Source organism: Callithrix jacchus, chromosome 4 (assembly GCF_049354715.1).
Source record: "Callithrix jacchus isolate 240 chromosome 4, calJac240_pri, whole genome shotgun sequence".
NCBI classification, from domain to species: domain Eukaryota; kingdom Metazoa; phylum Chordata; class Mammalia; order Primates; family Cebidae; genus Callithrix; species Callithrix jacchus.
This window is the reverse complement of record NC_133505.1, coordinates 16,709,511-16,735,060: the sequence shown is the minus strand read 5'-3', so window position 1 is coordinate 16,735,060 and position 25,550 is coordinate 16,709,511. Positions and strand designations below refer to the sequence as shown.

Here is a 25,550-nt window from a genome sequence, read left to right as displayed (position 1 = left end):
ATTAAAATTTGAAATTCGGTAGTATAAATCTTCTAATTTAGTTTTTTTCAAAACTGTTTTGGCTATTTTAGGCTCTACACATTCCCATATGGATTTTAAGGTAAGTTTGCCAATTTCTACCAACCCCTACTCTGCACCTAGAGGGATTTTAATATTGTGTTAAATCTATAGATTAATTTGAGAGTTGACATTTTAACATTGAGTTTTCCAATTCATAATATGGAATTTCTCCATATTTATTTAGATCTTCTTTAATTTCCTCACTATTATTTTGTCATTTTCAGTATATAAGACTTATACTTCTTTTGTTAAACATATTTGTAAGGATTTTTTTTCTGCTATTATGAATGAAATTGCTTTAATTTTATTTCTGGATTGTTTGTTGCTAGTATCCAGCATATTAGCTAATTTAATCCTAGTGTGTATAAATAAAATTGCTTCCTGTGTTTGTTCTTGTTTCTTACAACCTGGCTACATTAATTCATTAGTTCTTAGACTTGTCTGTGGGTTCCCTATTCTACACACATAGGATAACATAATCTGCAAATAAAGTTCAATTTTTTTTTCCTTGCAAATCTGGATACCTTTTTTTTCTTTTCTCTTTCACTTACTCCTTGTTTGTTTTCTTTTTTTTTTAATTTATTTATTGCATTTTAGGTTTTGGGGTACGTGTGAAGAACACGCAAGATAGTTGCATAGGTACACATGTGGCAGTGTGATTTGATGCCTTCCTCCCCTTCACCTATATCTGGCATTTCTCCCCCTGCTCTCTCTCCCCAACTCCCCACCCCCTGCTGTCCCTTCCTATTTCCCCCAACAGACCCCAGTGTGTAGTGCTCCCCTTCCTGTGTCCATGTGTTCTCATTGCTCAACACCCGCCTATGAGTGAGAACATGTGGTACTTCATTTTCTGTTCTTGTGTCAGTTTGCTGAGAATGATGTTCTCCAGGTTCATCCATGTCCCTACAAAGGACACGAACTCATCATTGATTGCTGCATAACATTCCATGGTGTATATGTGCCACATTTTCCCAGTCCAGTCTATCATCGATGGGCATTTGGGTTGGTTCCAGGTCTTTGCTATTGTAAACATTGCTGCAGTGAACATTCGTGTACATGTGTCCTTATAGTAGAACGATTTATAGTCCTTTGGATAAATACCCAGTAATGGGATTGCTGGGTCAAATGAAATTACTATTTCTAGGTCCTTGAGGAATCGCCACACTGTCTTCCACAATGGTTGAACTAATTTACACTCCCACCAGCAGAGTAAAAGTGTTCCTGTTTCTCCACATCCTCTCCAGCATCTGTTGTCTCCAAAAGATTTTTTAATGATCATCATTCTAACTGGCGTGAGATGGTATCTCAGTGTAGTTTCGATTTGCATTTCTCTAATGCCCAGTGATGATGAGCATTTTTTCATATGTTTGTGTTTGTTTTCTTTCCTATTTCCTTCTCTCCCTCCTTCCTTCCTTTCTACTATTCTACTACAGTGTTGAATAAAAGTGGCATAAGAGGACATGCTTGCCTTGTTCAGTGCTAAAAGCAAGCATTCTTCTTTGCATTTGAAATTAAAGGGAAAGGCATTCAACCTTTGTTATATATGATGTTTGCTGTCATTTTTTCATAGATGTTCTTTGCTAGGTTGGAGAAGATTATTTCTATACGTAGTGTGAGAGTTTTAAAAGTCATCATGGGTGTTGGATTTTCTTAAATGTTTTTCTGCATGCACTGAGATGATTGTGTTTTTTCCTTTATTCTGTTAATATTGTTAATTACATTAATTGACTTTTGAATTTTAAACAAACCATGATTTACAGAGTTAAATATCACCTTTTTCCAGCCATATAATTCTTTTTCTTTATATTGAATTGAGTCTGCTAGTATTTTAAAAAATTGTTCCTTGCATATGTTCATAAGAAATGTTAATCTGGGCTGGGCACAGTGGCTCACATCTGTAATCCCAGCACTTTGGGAGGCTGAGGCAGGTGGATCATGTCAGGAGTTTGAGACCAGCCTGACCAACATGATGAAACCCTATCTCTACTAAAAATACAAAAATTAGCCAGGTGTGGTGGCACGCTCCTGTAATCCTAGCTACTCGGGAGGCTGAGGCAGGAGAATTGCTTGAATCGGGGACGCAGCAGTTGCAGTGAGCTAATTTTGATTCAGTGAAGGATTGAATAGATTTGATTCTGGATTTCATTCTTTTGGAAGAATATTTTACTTTTTGCAAAATATTCTCATTTTGATTCAGTGAAGGATTGAATAGATTTGATTCTGGATTTTATTCTTTTGGAAGAATATTTTACTTTTTGTTTTTCTTTATTCCTAGGGCATAGCCTTTTAGAGATCACAATAGAAAATCTGACGTGATTAGTGGGGCCTTCCTCCTTTGTGAACCTGAATCCACTTTCTTTATCCCCTGCTCCGTAAATCTACTGAAAGTTCTGCATAGTATTTTAACCTCCCACATACCACTTTCTCTGGTTTTCTACCTTCTTGCGTTAGGAATACTGAAGGGAAACGTTACGTAGAATGTTGGTATTGCTTCTCCACATTTCTCTCTTCTTTGGGATCTTGGCTCCTCTAGGTCTAGCTGCTTCATAAACCTGAATTCAGAGTTTGAGTGTCTGGCACAACACAGTCGAACTTTTGAACCACTGCTTTCTTTTTGGCTTCTTTGCCCCTCGGTGTGCACAGAAATTGGCAAATTCTTTGACTAACAACATGGCAGAGAATGTCAGTGCGTTTTCCTTCCTTTAAGGGTATTGGCCTCTCAAGTCCTAGTTGCTTTGATTGCTGTCCAATGTCTTGAACAGTTTTTTGCTTTTGTAAATTTAATCCAGATTTTCTTTCAGGAAAGATTGGTTTGATATAAGCTGCTTCACTGTAGCTTGAGGTGGAACTCCAGAAACATCTTTAGTGTCCTTACATCATTTCACCTATGTTGACAAAGAGATGTTGGATCATGTAGTTTTTCCCTTTAAATTAATCTCCTATCTTAGGATAAACGAGGAGTGTCTTCAAGATGTAATGAAGAGAGGAAAGGTTAAAAAATTATATTACAGAATTTAAAGTAGGGAAATTCTATTCAGTATATAGTAATAGCTAAGAAACTAAACTTTTCTGTATAAAAGAATAAGCTTACCAGTAGTGTTGTTGTCTTATTGGTCTTTGAAATGAACTGGTTCTGTATTATTTCTTACAGTAAAATAACTATATATAAGGCAATTTTATGAACATCTGATAGTGACTTTTAGCGTAGATCTTTATTTTAAATTTGTGGAATATTGAGATCAATTTTGAGTTTATTAGAAAAATAAAATCTTTAACCTAATTCATTAATGTGAAATAATTCTTATTTTTTAGTGAAATAGCACAGAATGTTTAATTATTTATGCTAGTTCCTATAGAATTTCATAGTTTATGCTCAAATATGGAAAGTAAAAAGCACACTTGAAAATAGTTCTTAAAAATTATTACATCCACAGAAACTGTGCTGATCCATTCTGATATACCATTGTTACCATGATACTCTGCTGGATAAATAGAAGCTTTAGTTATTAACCCTAAATCATTAACCTAAATATGTTGCTTTTTTTCTACATGCCACTGTAGTAAGGAACCAATATTATGATGAACTATAATGACCTTAAGTGTGTATGTTTCATGGGCCTTGGTTTTCAATTAATATAAACTCACAACCGAGTTTTTTATTACATTTAAAAATAAAATAGCATAAAATAAAAATTTTTTAAAATGTCTTTATGCATATATATGTATATATATTACACTGAAGAAATAAAAAGGGAAAATCAATTGCTTTCTAGGAATATAGGAAAGAAAATCTTACCTTATCCTTTGTCTTTTCTGAAATCCTTATTTGTTAGATTAGTAGATACAAATAGGCCTGATAGAGCTATAATTAGTTACACTCAGGGAATACTAATGGCTACCTTACAAGTATCTAAATGCTGATAGTAGTTTCTAAACTATAAAGTACTATTAATGTATACTTTTATTCATGCAAATAAGAAAATATATTTGATAACATGATGTATATCAAAAGCCTTGGTAAAAATAAAATGCTGTTAAATGTAAGGTGTTATTATCATGTGTGCAGAGCTTGTTCCTGCTTTTTTTTTTTTGTAGAAATAGGGTCTCACCATGTTGTCCAGGTTGTTCTTGAACTCCTGGGCTCAGGTGATCCTCCTACCTCAGCCTCCTGAAGTCAGGGATTACAGGCCTGAGCCACTGTGCCTGGCTGAAATCCATGTTTTTTTGATGGAGATATATAAATAGGACCTTTTTTTTTTAACAGTAAATCCTGTATGCTACAGAGTAAGTGAAGATTGAGATGCTAATAGAACTTTGTGCTATTGGTACTTATCTTACTGCCTTGTAACTGGTATATTTTGCATACATGCCTGTCCCCATCTGTGAATTGCAAATTTTTTGAGGTAGGTGGCAATGTCTTGCTCATTGTTAATACCATTGCATGGTACCTAGAACATGGGAAGTATTCAATAAATGTTTGCTAAGTGAATAATGTTAAAGTTTTGTGGCCAACACTTGTTAAAAATGGTAAGACATATTTTATTCAGTACTACTTCAGTAGGGGAGAGACCTCAGTGTTACCACAGCTTAACTGAACAAAAGACAGGAGGCCTTTTAAATGTTGGGATGTGCTAAACAAAAGGTACTAAAAGATATTAAGGGGGATTTGTAGGTGTAGTTAGGCAATGTGGGTTTATTAATTGGTGTTTATCTAGAGGAGAAACAAACTTGTGTCTTTAGGACAGGAAATATACTTTTGCAAATTGATTATGTCTTTAGGACAGGAAATACAGTTTTGCAATTTGGAACAAGATGCCCACCACAAGAACTGGGTAACAGGAGCAGTATCTCTTCAGATGTTACCTTTCAAAGAGGTGGCTCCCAGGTCCTTGAGGAGTTGTTTCTGGGTGGTAGAGAATATACATTTCAAAGGTACAAGGAAAAGACTTATAATTGCAAGCTTTTATGAGTAAATGCTTGGCCAGCATGGTAGCTAATGTCTGTAATCCCAGCACTTAGGGAGGCCTAGGTGGGCAAATCATGAGGTCAGGAGTTTGATACCAGCCTGGCCAACATGGTGAAACCCCATCTCTACTAAAAAATACAAAAAATTACTGGGTGTAGTGGCAGGCACCTGTAATCTCAGCTACTCGGGAGGCTAAGGCAGGAGAATCACTTGAACCTGGGAGGAGGAGGTTGCAGTGAGGTGAGATGCACTCCACACTTCAGCCTGGGTGGCAGAGTGAGACTCCATCTCAAAAAAATCTCAAAAGAAAAAAAAAGAGTAAATGCTGTAGAAAAGGAAGGTCAGGGACCTATTAGTTGTTGGCTAGAACCAACAGTAAGTTATTTTGGCTTAAGAAATAATTTGAGAAAGCTCTGAGCTTTCTCAGGTAGGCATGTTAAGAGGATGGTGTTGTCATCCTAGGGACATGGCCTTGAGCTGATAGAACCTGAGCTAGTGTTTGCTCAAGTGTCTTCGTGTGCAGGGTTGATGAAATGGGTTGTGCTGAAAGTTGCAGTTTGTGTAGGCCAAAGTTGTTGAGGCCTGGTTGAAAAGAGGGCTCAGAGAAGCCTGACTAAAGTTTGGTCAAGGAGAGGGTCTTTGTCAATAATGCAGGGCAAGGAAAGGTTTCATCCTAAATTTGTGGATGGAAATTTAGGATGAAACCAGAAATGGGGTGGAAATCAGGCATACCTATCAGAATTTAATGTCCGGCACTAGCTGCGGGAGAAAGAACTAATGTTTAGTTAACCAGGTGTGCTACATCTGTAATTTTTACTTAATCTTTTCAGTATACCTGTGAGGTCAGTACTGTCTCTGTGTTGCAATCAAGCGACAAAAGCACAGATTTTTTTTTTAATTGCATTTTAGGTTTTGGGGTACATGTGAAGAACATGCAAGATAGTTGCATAGGTACACAGGTGGCAGTGTGATTTGCTGCCTTCCTCCCCTTCACCTATATCTGGCATTTCTTCCCCTTGCTATCTCTCCCCAACTCCCCACCTACTGCTATGCCTCCCGTATTCCCCCAGCAGACCCCAGTGTGTAGTGCTCCCCTTCCTGTGTCCATGTGTTCTCATTGTTCAACACCTGCCTATGAGTGAGAACATGTGGTGTTTCATTTTCTGTTCTTGTGTCAGTTTGCTGATAATGATGGTCTCCAGGTTCATCCATGTCCCTACAAAGGACACAGACTCATCGTTTTTGATTGCTGCATAATATTCCATAGTGTATATGTGTCACATTTTCCCTCTCCAGTCTATCATCGATGGACATTTGGGTTGATTCCAGGTCTTTGCTATTGCATACAGTGCTGCAATGAACATTTGTGTGCATGTGTCCTTATAGTAGAAGGATTTATAATCCTTTGGATATATACCCAGTAATGGGATTTTTTTGCTGGGTCAAATGGAATTACTATTTCTAGGTCCTTGAGGAATCGCCACACTGTCTTCCACAATGGTTGAACTAATTTACACTCCCACCAGCAGTGTAAAAGTGTTCCTATTTCACCACATCCTCTCCAGCATCTGTTGTCTCCAGATTTTTTAATGATCACCATTCTAATTGGCATGAGATGGTATCTCAATGTAGTTTTGATTTGCATTTCTCTAATGACCAGTGATGATGAGCATTTTTTCATATGTTTTTTGGCCTCATGTATGTCTTCTTTTGTAAAGTGTCTGTTCACATCCTTTATCCACTTTTGAATGGGCTTGTTTTTTTCTTGTAGATCTGTTTTAGTTCTTTGTAACTTCTGGATATCAGCCCTTTGTCAGATGAGTAAACTGCAAAATTTTTTTCCCATTCTGTTGGTTGCCGATTCACTCTAATGACTGTTTCTTTTGCCCAAGCACAGATGTTTTAAATAACATGTTCAGGGTCATATAGTTAGTGATCAGTGGAGTTGGGATTCCAACACAGATTTTTTTTACTTCAAATCACTCTGATCGTCAGTATGTATTTTAATATTTTTATATAGCGATTTGCTTTCTTTAGAAGTGACTTACATTTATAACAGTTAAGATTGCTAAGCTGCTTACTAAGTGCCTGATCCTAAGAACATTTAGCTGGGCTAAATAATATTTGAGGAGTGAGAACATAAGAGCGTTACTAGAGCTTTACTTTCTTAGGGTGGAAATGCCCTCAGTTGTCACTTGAATTCCTGCTAACACCCCAATATATATGGAAAGATTGCTCTTAATTATAGAGCCCCGTAATGTTGCAGCTGGAAAGTCTTTAGCCATCAAGCCCAGAATCTTAATTTCTCAGATGAAAACACTATGACCCAGAAAGGTTAGGTGATTTACCCAAGTGATTTACTCAAGATCTCTGGGCCAGTGCATTAGAGAGAGCTGGGATTGATTTAGCCAAAAATTATTGTGGCCCACTTTGGGGATTTACCCTCAGATGTTATCGTCACAAAGTGTATGTATCAAATGTGAAACTGCCACTGTGTTTTCAGTGCATTCTTTTAGCAAATAACCTTAAAAGTTGGAATTGCCTTTATGGGGAGATGATGGTAACTCAGCAGTGCCCGTCAGAGCCCAGTCAGGAGATTTTGCAGAGCTTTCTGTTTTAAACACTTCTGTCTGAAGTGTTTAGTATGACACTACAGGTTAGGCAAAAATGTAGTGACAGCAACATGGCAACAACAAAACAACCAACATGGATAAACAGATGAACCTTAAAAAAATGTTTTGTCACTACAGTGTTTTAACACTTTCAAAGATTGACATAGACCTCTTCTCTTATGTTGAGACCTATTTGTTTATGCTGTTTTTAGCATTAAACAGTAAAATATTTATTCCCTTGTTGTTATATTCCCTCGATTACTGCTATGCCTTAATTTCATCTTGACAGTTTTCCTCTGCTTTTTTGGCATTCCATTCACTCTGATTACACCAGTGGATCTGTTACCAGAAAGGGGTTTCCAAACTAGACCTCACGAGAGGGTTCATGGATCTTATGCAAGAAAGAATTTGGGGCAAGTCCACAGAGTAAAGTGAAAGCAAGTTCATTAAGACAGTAAGAAAGTAAAAGGGTGGCTATTTCATAGAGAGACCAGGACATTCCCAGAAGCAAGAGGAGAAACATGTCTGCCTTAGGTAAAATGCTTTTTATATATAAGATGACAAAGCAAAAAGTTGTGGGGACATGTTCTCTACTACAAAGGCTATGACCAAGGATTGTTAGATTGTTAATCTTTGTGTAACTACTTTTGCAAGAATTTATATTATCTTTAAAGCAAAACTTTTTTTTCTTTTTTTTTTTTTTGGTGAGATGGAGTGCTGCTCTGTTGCCCAGGCTAGAGTCCAGTGGCATAATCTCAGCTCACTACAACCTCTGCCTCCCAGATTGAAGCAATTCTCCTGCTTCAGCCTCCTGAGCAGCTGGGATTATAGGCATGCACACTGCTACACCTGGCTAATTTTTGTATTTTTAGTAGAGATGGGGTTTCACTATGTTGGCCAGGCTGGTCTCTAACTCCTGACATCAGGTGATCCACCCGCCTTCACTTCTCAAAGTATTGGGATTACAGACATGGGCCACCGCACCTCACTGCAAAACTTATTCTTAAACTAAGAATGCTTTTGGTCATAAGGTATCAGGACATTTCCTGGGTCTGTTATTTCCTTGGTTTGCTAAGTTCAGTAAATTATTAAATTCTTCCCTTAACTGTAAATATTCTATGATTAAAAATGTTTAGCCTCCTGAGAATGCAGCCCCCGTAGGTCTCAGTTTCCTTTTACACAGCCCTAATTCATGATTAAGCCACTCTGGTTTGAATGCCTCTGATATTTTCCCTGCTTCCCTTTGTAAGGTGACCCTTAATTCTAAAGGTTGCAGAGGGAAATAAACTCATCTTCTGTAGCTTCTTCAGGGTGAACAGGGGCAATGATATTCTTGCCTAACAATATTTAGGGTCTCTTATATTTAGAATTGGGAGGAGTTTAGTCAGAAAGTGTTAGTATGGTGAAGGTCATTCAAAACTCTTGAGTCATGATGAAAGATAATATCTGAAAGATTAATAAGTGTTTAAGAAAACATTGAGTAAGCCTATCCTAAATTATTGTACAAAGAGTATGACAGCAGTATATTCTACAACTGTAAAGTGAAATAAGTAAAATTGTCTTAAGCAAACTAAGAAAGCTTTCTATGAACTGGGCGATTGTGGGAACCAAGATAATATGGGGTCCCTAGCTGATTTAAATATGTGTCCAGAATTAGAATATTGATCCATATTTTTAAGCTACTCATGCCTCTTGTTTTTTTTTTTTTTGAGCAGCAGCTGGAGATCACTGGTTGGTTCACAGGAGTAAGCAGGGTCAGTCTAAATTGCAGAAAAAACTCAAAAACAATGGATGAGACTAGAAACTAATGCCAGGTGTACCATAGTTTGTGAAACATAATTTTTCTCCTTCCAGCACCTATTTTTATTAAAAACAAGCCATGTTAGGACTGATTTGTTTGCAAAATAAATTTTAGTCTTATTATATGTGGCCTGGTTATTTGTATAAAGTGAAACAAGAATAATTATTTGCCATATAGTCTCTTTTGGCTTTGATGGAACTATGTTCCATAATCTAATCTCAGATTAGACTTTTTAAAGCCTTGAGCCCAGTCATGGATTTATGTGTGCCTGAAAATAGATGTATGGGCTGGATAAGTTTCTCTCCTCTGGAGGTCCCAAGATACTTGGGGCTCCTGGGCCTGTCAGAAAGTGACATTCTTTACTCACCACAGGTCAGGAGTCCTGTACAAGGACTGCATAAACAAGATATGAGGTCAGTTTTCCTTAGGGGCTTTAATTGGCTCTATAAGTGAATTTTGATTACTTAAAGCAGTCTGTTTATATTTGAAAGCATGTCAGTCATTCCAGTCAAAGCCTTGGTAAAATAACCAGTGTCTCCAATTGGGTCTTGTCACAAAAGAAAATAAATTCTTATTGGACTTATGTAAATAACTATGTCACCGTAAGTTAAAAATACTAACAAATAGTTTCCAAATTTGGGAGAAATCAGGTAGAAAGAAAGAAACATGCTCCAAATTTTGTTTACAGGAGTATATTTTACTCAATTGTTAAAAGCTGTAAATAGCTCAAAAGAAAAGTTTTCTTGACTCGAAAACAAAACAGAAAGGCAAAAAGTCTTAAATAGATTATTTTAGTCCTTTATTAGTTGTCTCTGCAATTAATTCCTGTTATGCTCTATATTTATGAATACATTAGTTTTCCACTAGTCTTGGAAGTTTGTCTTCTGTTTTAATGAATACATTTCAAAGTTGTCAAAGTTGTGCTTTATAAGAGTACTTGTCAGAGTTTTACAGCTTATTATAAACTGCCTTTTTAAGAGAATCAAAATAAGACAATAATTGCTTATGGATGACGAAAAGTCTCAGGGCAGCTACAGTCAGAGACACAATTAACAAGAAAATTTGGCTACCCTTGTAGCACACAATAATTTAACATAACAGTTATTACTGATAACATATCTAAGTTATATCATAATTATAGGAGTTTTGCATAATTTTGGAACACATACCAATAACACATATAAATAACCCAAAGAAGGTCAGATGTCATTTTGAATTTGACAATACTTTCTGTATGATTTTAGTATACCAAATAAGTCAAATATGCCATTATTGGACTTTAGGGGATCTAATATCTAAAATAATCAAGTCAGGAAAGAATTTATAATTTGATTTTGGAAAATTTGTTAAATAGCAAAGGCTTAAAATACTTTGTTATAAAATAGAATCCCAGGTAACCATAAGTCATTTATTAGGCAAAATGATAACTTAAAGATTTAAACAGGGCAAAACCCTTTACTTATTGATGGAGACACTATGCATGAAAAGACAAGAGAAAGACTGTGAAAGCCATTATCTGTAGGTTTCTTTGACTTCATGCTGGCCTTTGGTTGAAGAGAAAGGCCGGTTATAATAAAAATTTATGGAAAAAGACACCTGAAAGAAAAAAGTGATTGAGGGAATTTGTATTCTGCAATAAAACCCAGAGTAAACTCTTAGATAAAATGATGACTTCCTTCTGGGAGAGGTGAATGCAGGAAGAGTTAGCTTTCTTTTTTTTTTTTTTTTGAGACAGAGTCTCACTCTTGTTACCCAGGCTGGAGTGCAATGGCGCAATCTCGGCTCACCGCAACCTCCGCCGTCTGGGTTCAGGCAATTCTCCCACCTCAGCCTCCTGAGTAGCTGAGATTACAGGCACGCACCACCATGCTCAGCTAATTTTTTGTATTTTCAGTAGAGATGGGGTTTCACCATGTTGACCAGGATGGTCTTGATCTCTTGACCTCATGATCCACCCGCCTCGGCCTCCCAAAGTGCTGGGATTACAGGCTTGAGCCACCGCGCCCGGCCCCAGTTAGCTTTCTAAATAATGTTTCTTTTGTTTTTTTTTTTTCCTGTAGTTTATTCAAAAAGCATAAAAGCATCTTTTATCTTTTGATATTACATGAAAATCTTGTTCAAAAGAGAGAGTCAAATTTCACTTTTGCATAAATGTACTATTAATGTCAAATCCAATTTCTAAGAAAATCATATGGACAAAACCTACTCACTCTTAATCAGATTGACCATAAGTAAGATTCTCATAAACCTTTTAGAACCATTTAAATTTTTTGTTGATGGCAAGATGTTTGCCTCTGGCTTTGCCATTGTGATGAGAGCAGCTCTAGGATTCCTACAGCCTCTGAATATTTTGGCATCTTCAGCCTACTGAAACTGTGTCAATAATGTCTCCCTTATTGCTGCATTGTCCACTGGATGTTTTAGTCATATTCAAACACCAGTTGTTTCCTCTGCTTCCAGACTTACCACATCTATCAGAAACCTGACATGTAGGCATACTGCTGTGATCCTTAATAGAGTGGCCCCCTTGCTTCCAATTGTCTTGAAGCTGCCAGTCAGATCTCTGAAATTCGTCTGTACGTGAAAAGGCAAGAGAAAGACGGTGAAAGCTGTCATCTGTCGGTTTCTTTGACTTCATTCTAACCTTTGGTTGAGGAGAAAGGCTGGTTATAAGAAAAAATTATGGAAAAAGACACCTGCAAGAAAAAAAGTGAATGAGGAATCTGTGCTGTGCAGTAAAGTCCAGAGTAAACTCTTAGATAAAATGATGATGCCCTTCTAGAAGAGGTGAAGCTGGTATACTGATCATCCTTATCAGAAGTATCATGACTGAACAAGCCTGAAATATAGATCAGAAGTTTCACTTGTTTCTCATTTATTGAATATGTATCTTTGTGTACATGATATCTTCACAAAAATGGGTAGGTATAAAACTTGATGTAAATTGTACCAATGAATATGTAAACATACAGTACCAACATTAACGTTATAGAAGTTTTAAATTAAAAAAAATTTTTGTTAAAGATAGATCAGTGCTCTAAGAAAACCCTGCTGTGCGTTTTCCCAATATTCAATTTATAGAAAAACGAAACAGCCTCCTTTTAATTTTAGTCAATTTGCTCACACACAGAATTTCTTTTCTTCTTCTTCTTTTTTTTTTTTTTTAGAGAATTCCTGTCTCACAGCATTTCTTTTACATGGTTAATTTTTCACAAATCTTCTACCATTTGCTCAAATTTTTAGCTTTATTCTATCTAACTCAAAAAATTATTCATCCTTCTGAACTAGGCAAGGAACTCCTCATATTCCCATGCCTTTTTATAATCTTTTACCAAAAGTACATTCTACTTTTCTTACATACCTTGCTCCGGTAGTCTGAATTACATATGTTACAGTGTTAACTCTTAGCAACTTTTATTTTTGGTGAAAAACCTGGTGAGTGAGTGATTTTAACCTTATATCAGAATGTAGAGCCCAGGACAAGGACAGAGCTATAAAGTCTGATTCTTCCCAGCATAGTCAGGGGACCAAGCTAATTCCATGTCTCAAGGCCTTACCTGGAATTCACTGTAAAGCATACATACAAGTCAAATAATTATCAAAAATGTCATAGAAGCAGTGACCTTAACACATATACTAAGGATAGTATTCAGCTTGTCTAATGTAGTCTAAATGTCTAAAAGTCACATGAACTAAATGGCATTGAAGTCTTAATTTTTCTAACAAAATATTTAGGTGCTTATTTTTCTTTTATCTTTTTCTATCTTTCTCTTCTATTCGTTTTAATTTTTTTTGAGACAGAGTCTTGTTCTGTTGCTGATGCTGGAGTGTGGTGGCATAATCTTGACTCACTCCACCTCCTGGGTTCAAGCAATTCTTGTGCCTCAGCCTCCTGAGTACCTGGGATCACAGGTGTGCACCTCCACTCATGGCTAATTTTTGTATTTTTAGTAGAGATTGGATTTCACCATCTTGGCCAGGCTGGTCTTGAACTCCTGACCTCAGGTAATCTGCCTGCCTTGGCCTCCCAAAGTGCTGAGATTACAAGCATGAGCCACCACACCTGGCCTTTTTTTTTTTTGAGACAGAGTCTTTTTCTGTTGCCCAGGTTGGACTGCAGTGGTGCACTCTCCGCTCACTGTAATCTCTGGTCCTTGAGTTCAAGTGATTCTCCTGCCTCAGCCTCCTGAGTAGCTGGGACTACAGGTATGTGCCACCACACCTGGGTAACTTTTGTATTTTTAGTAGAGACAGGGTTTCTCCATGTTGGTTAGTCCTGGCCTCAAGTGATCTGCCTACACAGCCTTCCAAAGTGCTGAGATTACAGGTGTGAGCCACTGTACCCGGCCACTTGTTTTTCAAGCTCTTTCATATGTAAACATCACACGCACAACACATATAAATACACAGGCAGATGGAAGAAGATCTATTAGTTATAAGATTTTTTTTATTTGCCAGTTTTAAGTTTCTTAATTGGATTACTGGCTTCAGGCTAAAGCCCTTCGAGAAACAGGGCCAGGAAAGCATGCAGTTGCTAGGGCCTAATAAGCAGGCATAACTGGAAGGCAAAATAGATCCTCCAAAATTAAGAGTCCCATTTTTATACTGGATCCTTGATTCCTGAAAGAGGGAATTAGCCCATTCCCTATGGAGTCTTATCTCTCAGTGGGGGTGGGGACATTTCCATACCTTCCAGGTGGTCAAGAACATGCTTCTCTGATCCTAGTGTGCAAAGAGCAGAGTATTCCTTCCTCATAACTGCTATTAGCCATCCCTAAAATTGTGTATGTCCTGCCTAGTTATTATACACCAAGACTAAAAGCTCTCATAATGCAAGTGATTTTTACCATTCATTTAACCAGTTTTCACAGAAAAGCCAGAAGTCTGACTGGTAGAAAATTCTTACTCTTTTGCCAGCATACCAGGTTTCTGAGTTACCTTTCTCTGAGTGGCTTTGTTGGTCTTGCTTGTTGCCCCATAGCTGTGGGAGCCAAGCCATATTACAAAAGAAAATTATCTTTTCCATTTCTTGGAAAAGCCTCTCAGTTTTGCAAGATGCCACCCAATAGGCTCTATGGGGGAAACAAATGAACATTTTCCATTTTGGCTGGAGCAAAATACACATGACAAACATAGACACTAGGCACTCCACTCTGCACCAAGCCTCAACCTAGCAAGGTGTTCACACTTGCCTCTTGGCCCCTGTCAACCTCTGTCATCTTTGATTCACTTAAAGTGGGGTGGAATGACCTCTAACCAGGAGTTTCAACGTTGGGTCTCTGGGCAAGATGGAAAAGCAGACAGTTGCCCTGCATGACAGAAAAGATAGTAAAGGGAAAGAGATAAAAAATAAAAGATAGTAAAGGGAGAGAGAGAGGAAAGGGAAGGGCAGACAACATTGCCTGTGGTGGGGCAGGGGAGGCGAGGAGCTCGGGGAGGCCAGGGAAAGACCCACCCAGTGCAGCAACACTGAATCAAAAGTCTAGGCAGCTGCTTGTCAGTTGTGAAGAGATCTTTAGCAGGCCCATCAGCTCTCACATTTCCTCCTTTTGGGGAGAGAAAGTTCCCTGTGTCCCACCATCCTATACATGCCTAATTCAGTCACACACAGCTGTCAGCAAAGAGTTCAAGGCAGATTAATCTAAAGAGAAAAGCAGTCAACATTCCGTAGTGCCATATCTATTTTTAACCAAAAGAGGCCTTACTGAGAGGACCCTCTAACCCCTTATGTCTCTGGAGAGACTCTAACCCTTCTGAGTTGGGCTTCTAACCCAACTTTGTTCTTTGCCTGGGATGAAATGTATCCTACCACTTACCTAAAGTTGGCTGGTTGGTGCTGTGCAGACAGTTTTCCTTTGGTTAATATCTCTCTGGTATCATCCCTTCATAGCTCATCACAGAATATGTTACTGGAAAGGGGTCCCAGTTTAGACCCAAGAGAGGGTTCTCAGATCTTGGGCAGGAAAGAATTTGAGGGAAGTCCACAGAATAAAGTGAAAGCAAGTTCATTAAGAAAGTAAGGGAATAAAAGGGTGGCTACTCCACAGAGAGACCAGGTCATTCCTAAAAGCGAGAGGAGGAACATGTCTGCCTTAAGTAGGCACAATGCTTGTTTACATATGAGATAACAAAGCAAAAAGTCATGGGGAGATGTGCTCTACTACAAGGGCTTGTGACAAAGAATTGTTCCTCTTTGTGTAACTACTGTCTTTCACAAGAATCTGTATTATCTTTGAAGCAAAACTTCTTTTTTTTTTTTTGGAGACGGAGTCTCACTGCAAAACTTATTCTTAAATGAAGAATGCTTTTGTTCATAAAACAGGACATCAGGACACTTCTGGGTTTGTTAAATCCTGGGTCTGTTAAGTAAACATTATTAATTTCTTCCTTTAACTGTTAATATCCTGTGACTAAGAATGCCTCGCCTCCTAGGAATACAGCCCAGTAGGTCTCAGCCTCATTTTACCCAGCTGCTATGCAAGATGGAGTCACTCTAGTTTGAACACCTCTGACAGATCCTTTGGTATGAAAACTGCATGGCATTTCATTCCATTCAGTCACACAGTGGACAGGTCAGTTACTAGTGAAGATGCAGAACCAAAAGAATTAGTACTGCCCTGTGTGTGTGTGTGTGTGTGTGTGTGTGTGTGTGTGTGTGTGGCAGGGGGTGGGGGCACTTGTTACTGACTATAGAGCATGAAGTAAGTAGGAGAGCACTGGGTGAGGATGGGATTTGGGGAGCTGTCAGGGTAGTTATCACAGAAGTCAAGGACATGTAGGGAAGACTGGAGGAAGAGTCCAGTGTTTTATATTCACGAGTCATGGAAGAGGCAATGTGGAGCCTCTGGCTTATTAGGTGGGGTAAGTCAGGGCCATTTAGAGAAAGGAAATCGCTCCTTAGAAGAGCAAAGTTGACAATCAGATTTGTCCTACTGTTAAGAATATTAAGGGGTGGGAATAAGGAATATGGGAAGGTGTAGCTGCCCCGTCTCTGTATTCCTTAGCACTCTGTGGGTCCTGCTCATGCAGCAGTGACCGTCAAGTGTGTTAATGACTGAGTTCCTTATTGGGCTCCCCCTCTAGAATGTACATTTCTTGAAGGTGAGACCATCATCAGCACCTAGCCCAGGGCTCATGCTGCACTAAACATTCAGTAGGCATTTGGTTAATGAATGAATATATGTGGTGGATGGGCAGGGGAAGAAACAAAGCATTCATGAACACAGATGTTGGAAAGTAGAGAGAAAGCTTTGCTAATGATTTTATTTTTATCTTTTTATTATGGAAAAAGTTTAAACATTCAGAAGTGGGGAAAATGGTATAATGAATTCCTTTTTCCCTTTTTACTTATCACTCAGCCTCAACAGTGATCAACATATGGTCAATCTTGCTTCATTTATCTACCCTCTCCCTGTTGTATTATTTTGAAACAAAGCCCAGATGTCATATTATTTAATCTGTGAAATCTCAGTATGTATCTTCAAAACAGTAAAGAGACTAGCCTTTAAATAATATAACCACAATGTCATTATCACACCAGAAAACAATTGCAGAGTAATTCCTTACTGTCATGAAATATTGGTATTCAAATTTCCCTGATTGTCTTGTAAGTTCCCCCTTTCCCCATTGGTCAGTTATAATTAGAGTCCAAACAGGGACTACTCACATATTTAGCTAATAAATCTCTTAGGCCTCTTTTAGTCTATAGCAAGCTTGTCCAACCTGTGGTCTGTGGGCTGCATGTAGCCAGGACAGCTTTTTAAAATGTGGTTCAACACAAATTCATAAACTTTCTGAAAACGTTATGAGATTTTAAAATTTTAATTGTAATTAAATTAATTTTTTTTTTTAGTTCATTCATTTGCTATTGTTAGTGTTAGTGTGTTGCCCAAGACAATTCTCCTTACAGTGTGGCACAGGAAACTGAAAGATTGGCCACCCTTGGTCTATAGGTTCACCCTTCCTTTTTTTCTTGCAATTTATTTATTGAACTAACAATAAATAAATTGCATTGTGGGAATTTCTCACAGTCTGAATTTTAACTAACTACATCCCCATGTATCTAATTCATTTTTCTGTCCCTCACATTTCCTGTAAACAGGTAATGAGAACCTGAGGTTTGATCATATTTTCAGCTTTTTGGCAAGAAGGACTGTGAAGGTGAAGGGGCTGTGTGCTTCCTGCTGTGTGGCATCAGGAGGCTCCCACTGTGTGGCATCAGGAGGCACCTGCTGATGTGAAGCCCCATCAGTGAACACAGGAGTTGTGAGCCTGACCTATGTATCATCCACCTCCTTATCTGATGTTTGTGTTGTGATTTTGGCAGCCATTGATAATATTATCAGGTTAGGGGTTAGTAAACTTTTTATGTAAAGGGCCAGACAGTAAGTAGTTTTGGCTCTGAGGGCTAATATGGTCTCTGTCATTGTAGTAGGAATGTAGCCTTCAACAGTATGTGCATAAATGGGCACAAGTACATGCCTATAAAATTTCATTTACTAGATTAGATATGACCTACTGGGAATTATCTGCCAACTCCTGATCTAGATTGATTATTTTACTAAGGATTACAAGATAATACAATGCTCACATTATTGGTTGAAATGCTTTTATAAGAAGAATTTTAGCTCATCAATTATTTGATTGCTTTCAAGGCATGATAGAAAGGAAACTGCATATACAGAAAAGGCAGAATAAATTCTTGTGTCTTTCCCTTGATTATTTGTTTTCAGAATGGGTTAGTTTCCTCACATCTTCCAAAGGAGTTCATTTTGTTTTCTTAAGTATCATCATGAAATTATGGCTTTTTGACAAATTTGGTGTGTCAGACTTTCTAGACTTAGGCCCTGTGGGTACACGGGAGAAGCCCCTGGCTGGTGTTGGTTAACAGTTGCACTGCAACCATGGGGTCCTTGATGCATTCTGTGCTTCATGGCAGACCGGTTTTCATGTCTTGGTTGTACTCTTATTGTAAATTCTATGATTTTAATATTATGTACAACTGTTGGAAGGAATCAAATTTCTTGATTTGATTACAGCTTTACAATCCATGATGGTACCATTTTAAAAAAGTCTCTGTCTGCAGCTTTACAATCTATGATGGTACCATTTTAAAAAAGTTTAATTAGTCCAGGTGCAGTTTGGAGCATACCTGTAATCGCAGCACTTTGGGAGGCCGAGGCAGGAGGATTGCTTGAGGCCAGGAGTTCAAGACCAGCCTGGGCAACATAGAAAGAACCCATCTCTATGCCCTCCCCAAAAATGTTTTATTAGGTATGAAAATATGTGGTTTTCAAATTAAGAAATTTGATTCCTTCCAACAGTTGTACATAATATTAAAATTTGTACCGTTCTTTCTTGTGGCTGAATAGTACTTTACTGTGTATACCTACCACATTTTTAAATCCATTCATCTGTTGATGGCTGTTTAACTTGATTCCAAATCTTAGCTATTGTGATAGTGACCAGCTGTCTATCTTCATCTTCTGCTGTACCCTATCTCTGCTTTGGCCTAATGTATCCTGACTATCCTTGCTTTTTTTTTTTTTTTTTAATTTTTTTGAGACAGAGTCTTGGTCTTGTCATTGAGGCTGGAGTGCGGTGGCATGATCAATGCTCACTTGCAACCTCCACCTCCCAGGTTCAAGCAGTTCTCCTGCTTTAGCCTCCCAAGTAGCTGGGATTACAGGTGCCCACCACCATGCCCAACTAATTTTTGTATTTTTAGTAGAGATGGGGTTTGCTGTGCTGGCCAGGTTGGTCTCAAACTCCTGACCTAATGTGATCCACCTGCCTTGGAAAGTGCTGGGATTACAGGCGTGAGCCACCGTGCCTGGCCTGTCCTTTGCATTAGACTACTCTATAGTGTTCTTTCTCTACTTAATTTATCTTGGCTCACTACAAAAGTTTCCTGACTTTCACTTCCTTCCATGAAGGTTTTCCAGACTAACTATGACCATCTTCAAGGATACCAGTGACTAAGCTCTTTTTCTCTCAACCACAAATATTGGAATAATTTATTTATAATTTAAAAGCTTCCTGGTGGATCATGAGGTCAGGAGTTTGAGACCAGCCTGATCAACATGGTAAAACCCCATCTCTACCTGTGGTGGCAAGCGCCTGTAATCCCAGCTACTCAGGAGGCTGAGGCAGAAGAATTGCTTGAACCTGGGAGCCAGAAGTTGCAGTGAGCTGAAATTGTGCCACTGCACTCCAGCCTGGACAACAGAGTGGGACTCTATCTCAAAAAGATAAATAAAATAAAATAAATAACAACTTCCCCAAATTCATCATTTCCTGGGCTGATACTAAAGGAAGCATTGCTTTTCTGGGTTTGCCCTTTGGGAACAGAGTATTTAGAATGTCTATCACATGACAAAATTACTTATTATACAATAAATATAAAACCGTATTTCCTAACAATCTTCTTTTTATGTAAGTATCATTTTGTCTCATTTTTATTTATTTATTTATTTATTTAAATTGCATTTTAGGTTTTGGGGTACATGTGCAGAACATGCAAGACATTTGCATAGGTACACACATGGCAGTGTGTTTTGCTGCCTTCCTCCCCTTCACCCACATTTGGCATTTCTCCCCAAGCTATCCCTCCCCAGCTCCCCCCCACGCTGTCCCTCCCCTCTTCCCCCCAATAGACCCCAGTGTTTGGTACTCCCTTCCCTGTGTCCATGTGTTCTCATTTTTCATCACCCACCTATGAGTGAGAATATGCGGTATTTCATTTTCTGTTCTTGTGTCAGTTTGCTGAGAATGATGTTCTCCAGATTCATCCATGTCCCTACTACAAATGACACAAACTCATCATTTTTGATTGCTGCATAATATTCCATGGTGTATATGTGCCACGTTTTCCCAATCCAGTCTATCATCAATGGGCATTTGGGTTGGTTCCAGGTCTTTACTATTGTAAACAGTGCTGCAATGAACATTCGTGTGCATGTGTCCTTATAGTAGAACGATTTATAGTCCTTTGGATATATACCCAGTAATGGGATTGCTGGGTCAACTGGAATTTCTATTTCTAAGGCCTTGAGGAATCGCCACACTGTCTTCCACAATGGTTGAACTAGTTTACACTCCCAAAAACAGTGTAAAAGTGTTCCTATTTCTCCACATCCTCTCCAGCATCTGTTGTCTCCAGATTTTTAAATGATCACCGTTCTAACTGGCGTGAGATGGTATCTCAATGTGGTTTTGATTTGCATCTCTCTAATGACCAGTGACGATGAGCATTTTTTCATATATTTGTTGGCCTCTTGTATGTCTTCTTTTGTAAAGTGTCTGTTCATATCCTTTGCCCATTTTTGAATGGGCTTGTTTGTTTTTTTCCTGTAAATCTGTTTGAGTTCTTTGTAAATTCTGGATATCAGCCCTTTGTCAGATGGGTAGACTGCAAAAGTTTTTTTCCATCCTGTTGGTTGCCGATTCACTCTAGGCACTGTTTCTTTTGCTGTGCAGAAGCTGTGGAGTTTGATTAGGTCCCATTTGTCTATTTTGGCTTTTGTTGCCAATGCTTTTGGTGTTCTGTTCATGAAGTCCTTGCCTACTCCTATGTCCTGAATGGTTTTGCCTAGATTTCCTTCTAGGGTTTTTATGGTGCCAGATCTTATGTTTAAGTCTTGAATCCATCTGGAGTTAATTTTAGTGTAAGGTGTCAGAAAGGGGTCCAGTTTCTGCTTTCTGCACATGGCTAGCCAGTTTTCCCAACACCATTTATTGAACAGGGAATCCTTTCCCCATTGCTTGTTTTTGTCAGGTTTATCAAAGATTGTATGGTTGTAGATATGTTGTGTTGCCTCCAATGCCTCTGTTCTGTTCCATTGGTCTATATCTCTGTTTTGGTATCAGTACCATGCTGTTTTGATTACTGTAGCCTTGTAGTATAGTTTGAAATCCGGTAGTGTGATGCCCCCTGCTGTGTTCTTTTTGCTTAGAATTGACTTGGCTATGCGGGCTCTCTTTTGGTTCCATATGAAGTTCATGGTGTTTTTTTCCAGTTCTGTGAAGAAAGTCAATGGTAGCTTGATGGGGATAGCGTTGATTCTGTAAATTACTTTGGGCAGTATAGCCATTTTCACAATATTAATTCTTCCTAACCATGAACATGGAATGTTTCTCCATCTGTTTGTGTCCTCTCTTATTTCATTGAGCAGTGGTTTGTAGTTTTCCTTGAAGAGGTCCCTTACGTTCCTTGTGAGTTGTATTCCTAGGTATTTTATTCTTTTTGTAGCAATTGTGAATGGCAGTTTGTTCTTGATTTGGCTTTCTTTAAGACTGTTATTGGTGTATAGGAATGCTTGTGATTTTTGCACATTGATTTTATATCCTGAGACTTTGCTGAAGTTGCTTATCAGTTTCAGGAGTTTTTGGGCTGAGGCGATGGGGTCTTCTAGGTATATTATCATGTCGTCTGCAAATAGTGACAATTTGGCTTCCACTTTTCCTATTTGAATACCCTTTATTTCTTTTTCTTGCTTGATTGCTCTGGCTAGAACTTCCAGTACTATATTGAATAGGAGTGGTGAAAGAGGTCATCCTTGTTTAGTGCTGGATTTCGAAGGGAATGCTTCCAGTTTTTGCCCATTCAGTATGATATTGGCAGTTGGTTTGTCGTAAATAGCTTTTATTACTTTGAGATACGTTCCACTGATACCGAGTTTATTGAGGGTTTTTAGCATAAAGAGCTGTTGTATTTTGTCAAATGCCTTCTCTGCGTCAATTGAGATAATCATGTTTTGTTTTTGGTTCTGTTTATGTGGTGAATTACCTTTATAGACTTGCGTATGTTGAACCAGCCTTGCATCCCCGGGATGAATCCTACTTGATCATGATGGATAAGATTTTGATGTGCTGTTGCAATCGGCTTGCCAGTATTTTATTGAAGATTTTTGCATCTATGTTCATCATGGATATTGGCCTGAAGTTTTCTTTTCTTGTTGGGTCTCTGCCGGGTTTTGGTAACAGGATGATGTTGGTCTCATAAAATGATTTGGGAAGGATTCCCTCTTTTTGGATTATTTGGAATAGTTTCAGAAGGAATGGTACCAGTTCCTCTTTGTGTGTCTAGTAGAATTCGGCTGTGAACCCATCTGGACCTGGACTTTTTTTGTGTGGTAGGCTCTTAATTGCTGCCTCGACTTCAGACCTTGTTATTGGTCTATTCATAGTTTCGGCTTCTTCCTGGTTTAGGCTTGGGAGGACACAGGTGTCCAGGAATTTATCCATTTCTTCTAGGTTTACTAGTTTATGTGCATAGAGTTGTTTGTAATATTCTCTGATGATGGTTTGAATTTCTGTGGAATCTGTGGTGATTTCCCCTTTATCGTTTTTTATTGCATCTATTTGGTTGTTCTCTCTTTTCTTTTTTATCAGTCTAGCTAGTGGTGCATTTTGTTGATCTTTTCAAAAAACCAGCTCTTGGATTTATTGATTTTTTGAAGGGTTTTTCATGTCTCTATCTCCTTCAGTTCTGCTCTGATCTTAGTTATTTCTTGTCTTCTGCTAGGTTTTGAGTTTTTTTGATCTTGCTCCTCTAGCTCTTTCAATTTTGACGATAGGGTGTCAATTTTGGATCTCTCCATTCTCCTCATATGGGCACTTATTGCTATATATTTTCCTCTAGAGACTGCTTTAAATGTGTCCCAGAGATTCTGGCATGTTGTGTCTTCGTTCTCATTGGTTTCGAAGAACTTCTTTATTTCTGCCTTTATTTCATTGTTTATCCAGTCAACATTCAAGAGCCAGTTGTTCAGTTTCCATGAAGCTGTGCGATTCTGGGTTAATTTCTGAATTCTGAGTTCTAACTTGATTGCCCTATGGTCTGAGAGACTGTTTGTTATGATTTCCGTTGTTTTGCATTTGCTGAGGAGTGCTTTACTTCCAATTATGTGGTCAGTTTTAGAGTAGGTGTGATGTGGTGCTGAGAAGAATGTATATTCTGTGGATTTGGGGTGGAGAGTTCTGTAAATGTCTATCAGGTTTGCTTGTTCCATGTCTGAGTTCAAGCCCTGGATATCCTTGTTAATTTTCTGTCTGGTTGATCTGTCTAATATTGACAGTGGAGTGTTAAAGTCTCCCACTATTATTGTGTGGGAGTCTAAGTCTCTTTGTAAATCATTAAGAACTTGCCTTATATCCTCTGGGTGCTCCTGTATTGGGTCCATATATATTTAGGATCGTTAGCTCTTCTTGTTGGATCGATCCTTTTACCATTATGTAATGGCCTTCTTTGTCTCTTTTGATCTTTGTTGCTTTAAAGTCTATTTTATCAGAGATGAGAATTGCAACTCCTGCTTTTTTTGGCTGTCCATTTGCTTGGTAAATCTTCCTCCATCCCTTTATTTTGAGCCTTTGTGTATCCTTGCATGTGAGATGGGTTTCCTGGACACAGCACACCGATGGGTTTTGGCCTTTTATCCAATTTGCCAGTCTGTGTCTTTTGATTGGTGCATTTAGCCCATTTACATTTAGGGTTAATATTGTTATGTGTGAATTTGATACTGCCATTTTGCTGCTAGCTCGCTGTTTTGCCCGTTAGTTGATGAAGATTCTTCATTTTGTTGATGCCCTTCAGCATTTAGTGTGTTTTAGGAATGGCTGGTATTGGTTGTTCCTTTCTATGTGTAGTGCCTCTTTCAGGAGCTCTTGTAAAGCAGGCCTGGTGGTGACAAAATCTCTGAGTACTTGCTTGTTTGCAAAGGATTTTAGTTTTCCTTCACTTATGAAGCTCAGTTTGGCTGAATATGAAATTCTAGGTTGAAAGTTCTTTTCTTTAAGGATGTTGAATATTGGCCCCCACTCTCTTCTTGCTTGTAGAGTTTCTGCCAAGAGATCTGTTGTGAGTCTAATGGGCTTCCCTTTGTGGGTGACCCGACCTTTCTCTCTGGCTGCTCTTAGTATTTTCTCCTTCATTTCAACCCTGGTGAATCTGACGATTATGTGCCTTGGGGTTGCTCTTCTTGCAAAATATCTTTGTGGTGGTCTCTGTATTTCCTGGATTTGAGTGTTGGCCTGCCTTGCTAGGTTGGGGAAATTTTCCTGGATAATATTCTGAAGAGTATTTTCCAGCTTGAATTCGTTCTTTTCGTCCCCTTCTGGTACACCTATCAAACGTAGGTTAGGTCTCTTCACATAGTCCCACATTTCTTGGAGACTTTGTTCATTCCTTTTTGCATTTTTTTCTCTAATCTTGGTTTCTCATTTTATTTCATTGAGTTGATCTTCGACTTCTGATATTCTTTCTTCTGCTTGGTCAATTTGGCTGTTGAAACTTGTGCATGCTTTGCGAAGTTCTCGTGTTGTGTTTTTTAGCTCCTTCAATTCATTCATATTCCTCTCTAAATTATCCATTCTTGTTATCATTTCCTCAAATCTTTTTTCAAGGTTCTTAGTTTCTCTGCATTGATTTAGAACATGTTCTTTTAGCTCACAGAAGTTTCTCATTACCCACCTTCTGAAGTCTGATTCCGTCATTTCATCACAGTCATTCTTCATCCAGCTTTGTTCCCTTGCTGGTGAGGAGTTTTGGTCCTTTATAGGAGGCGAGGTGTTCTGGTTTCAGGTGTTTTCCTCCTTTTTGCGCTGGTTTCTTCCCATCTTTGTCTATTTATCCACCTGTCATCTGAGTAGTTGCTGACTTTTCGATTGGGTCTCTGAGTGGAGGCCCAGATTGTTGATGATGAAATATTTCTGTTACTTGGTTTTCCTTCTACCAGTCTAGCCCCTCTGCTGTATGACTGTTGAGGTCCACTCCAGGCCCTGCTTGTCTGGGGTGCACCTATAGCAGCTGCAGAACAGTGAGGGATGCTACCAGTTTCTTCTTCTGCTATCTTTGTCCCAGAATGATGCCCGCCTAATGTCAGTCTGATCAGTCCTTTTTGAGGTGACTCTGGATATACAGGGGTCAGGGAGCTGCTTGAGGAGATGGTCTGTACTTTATAGGAGCTCAAGTACTGAGCTGTGAGCTCCGTTGTTCATTCAGGGCTGTTAGGCTGCTACGTTTATGTCTGCTGCAGCAGAACTCTTAAAACCCCTTTTTTTCCTCAGATACTCTGTCTCGGGGAGTTGGGGCTTTCTTTATGAGTGTCCATTG

General features: G+C 38.6%; 2 protein-coding genes and 1 pseudogene across 13 annotated transcripts in view; all 3 read left to right on the top strand.

The window, feature by feature from the left end:
- LOC108591112 (uncharacterized) overlaps positions 1-25,550 on the top strand; it is a 147,120-nt gene that overhangs the window by 25,941 nt on the left and 95,629 nt on the right. The window lies entirely within an intron of this gene.
- RNF182 (ring finger protein 182) overlaps positions 1-25,550 on the top strand; it is a 72,347-nt gene that overhangs the window by 26,544 nt on the left and 20,253 nt on the right. The window lies entirely within an intron of this gene.
- Positions 11,512-12,355, top strand: LOC144582029 (large ribosomal subunit protein bL35m pseudogene; annotated as a pseudogene).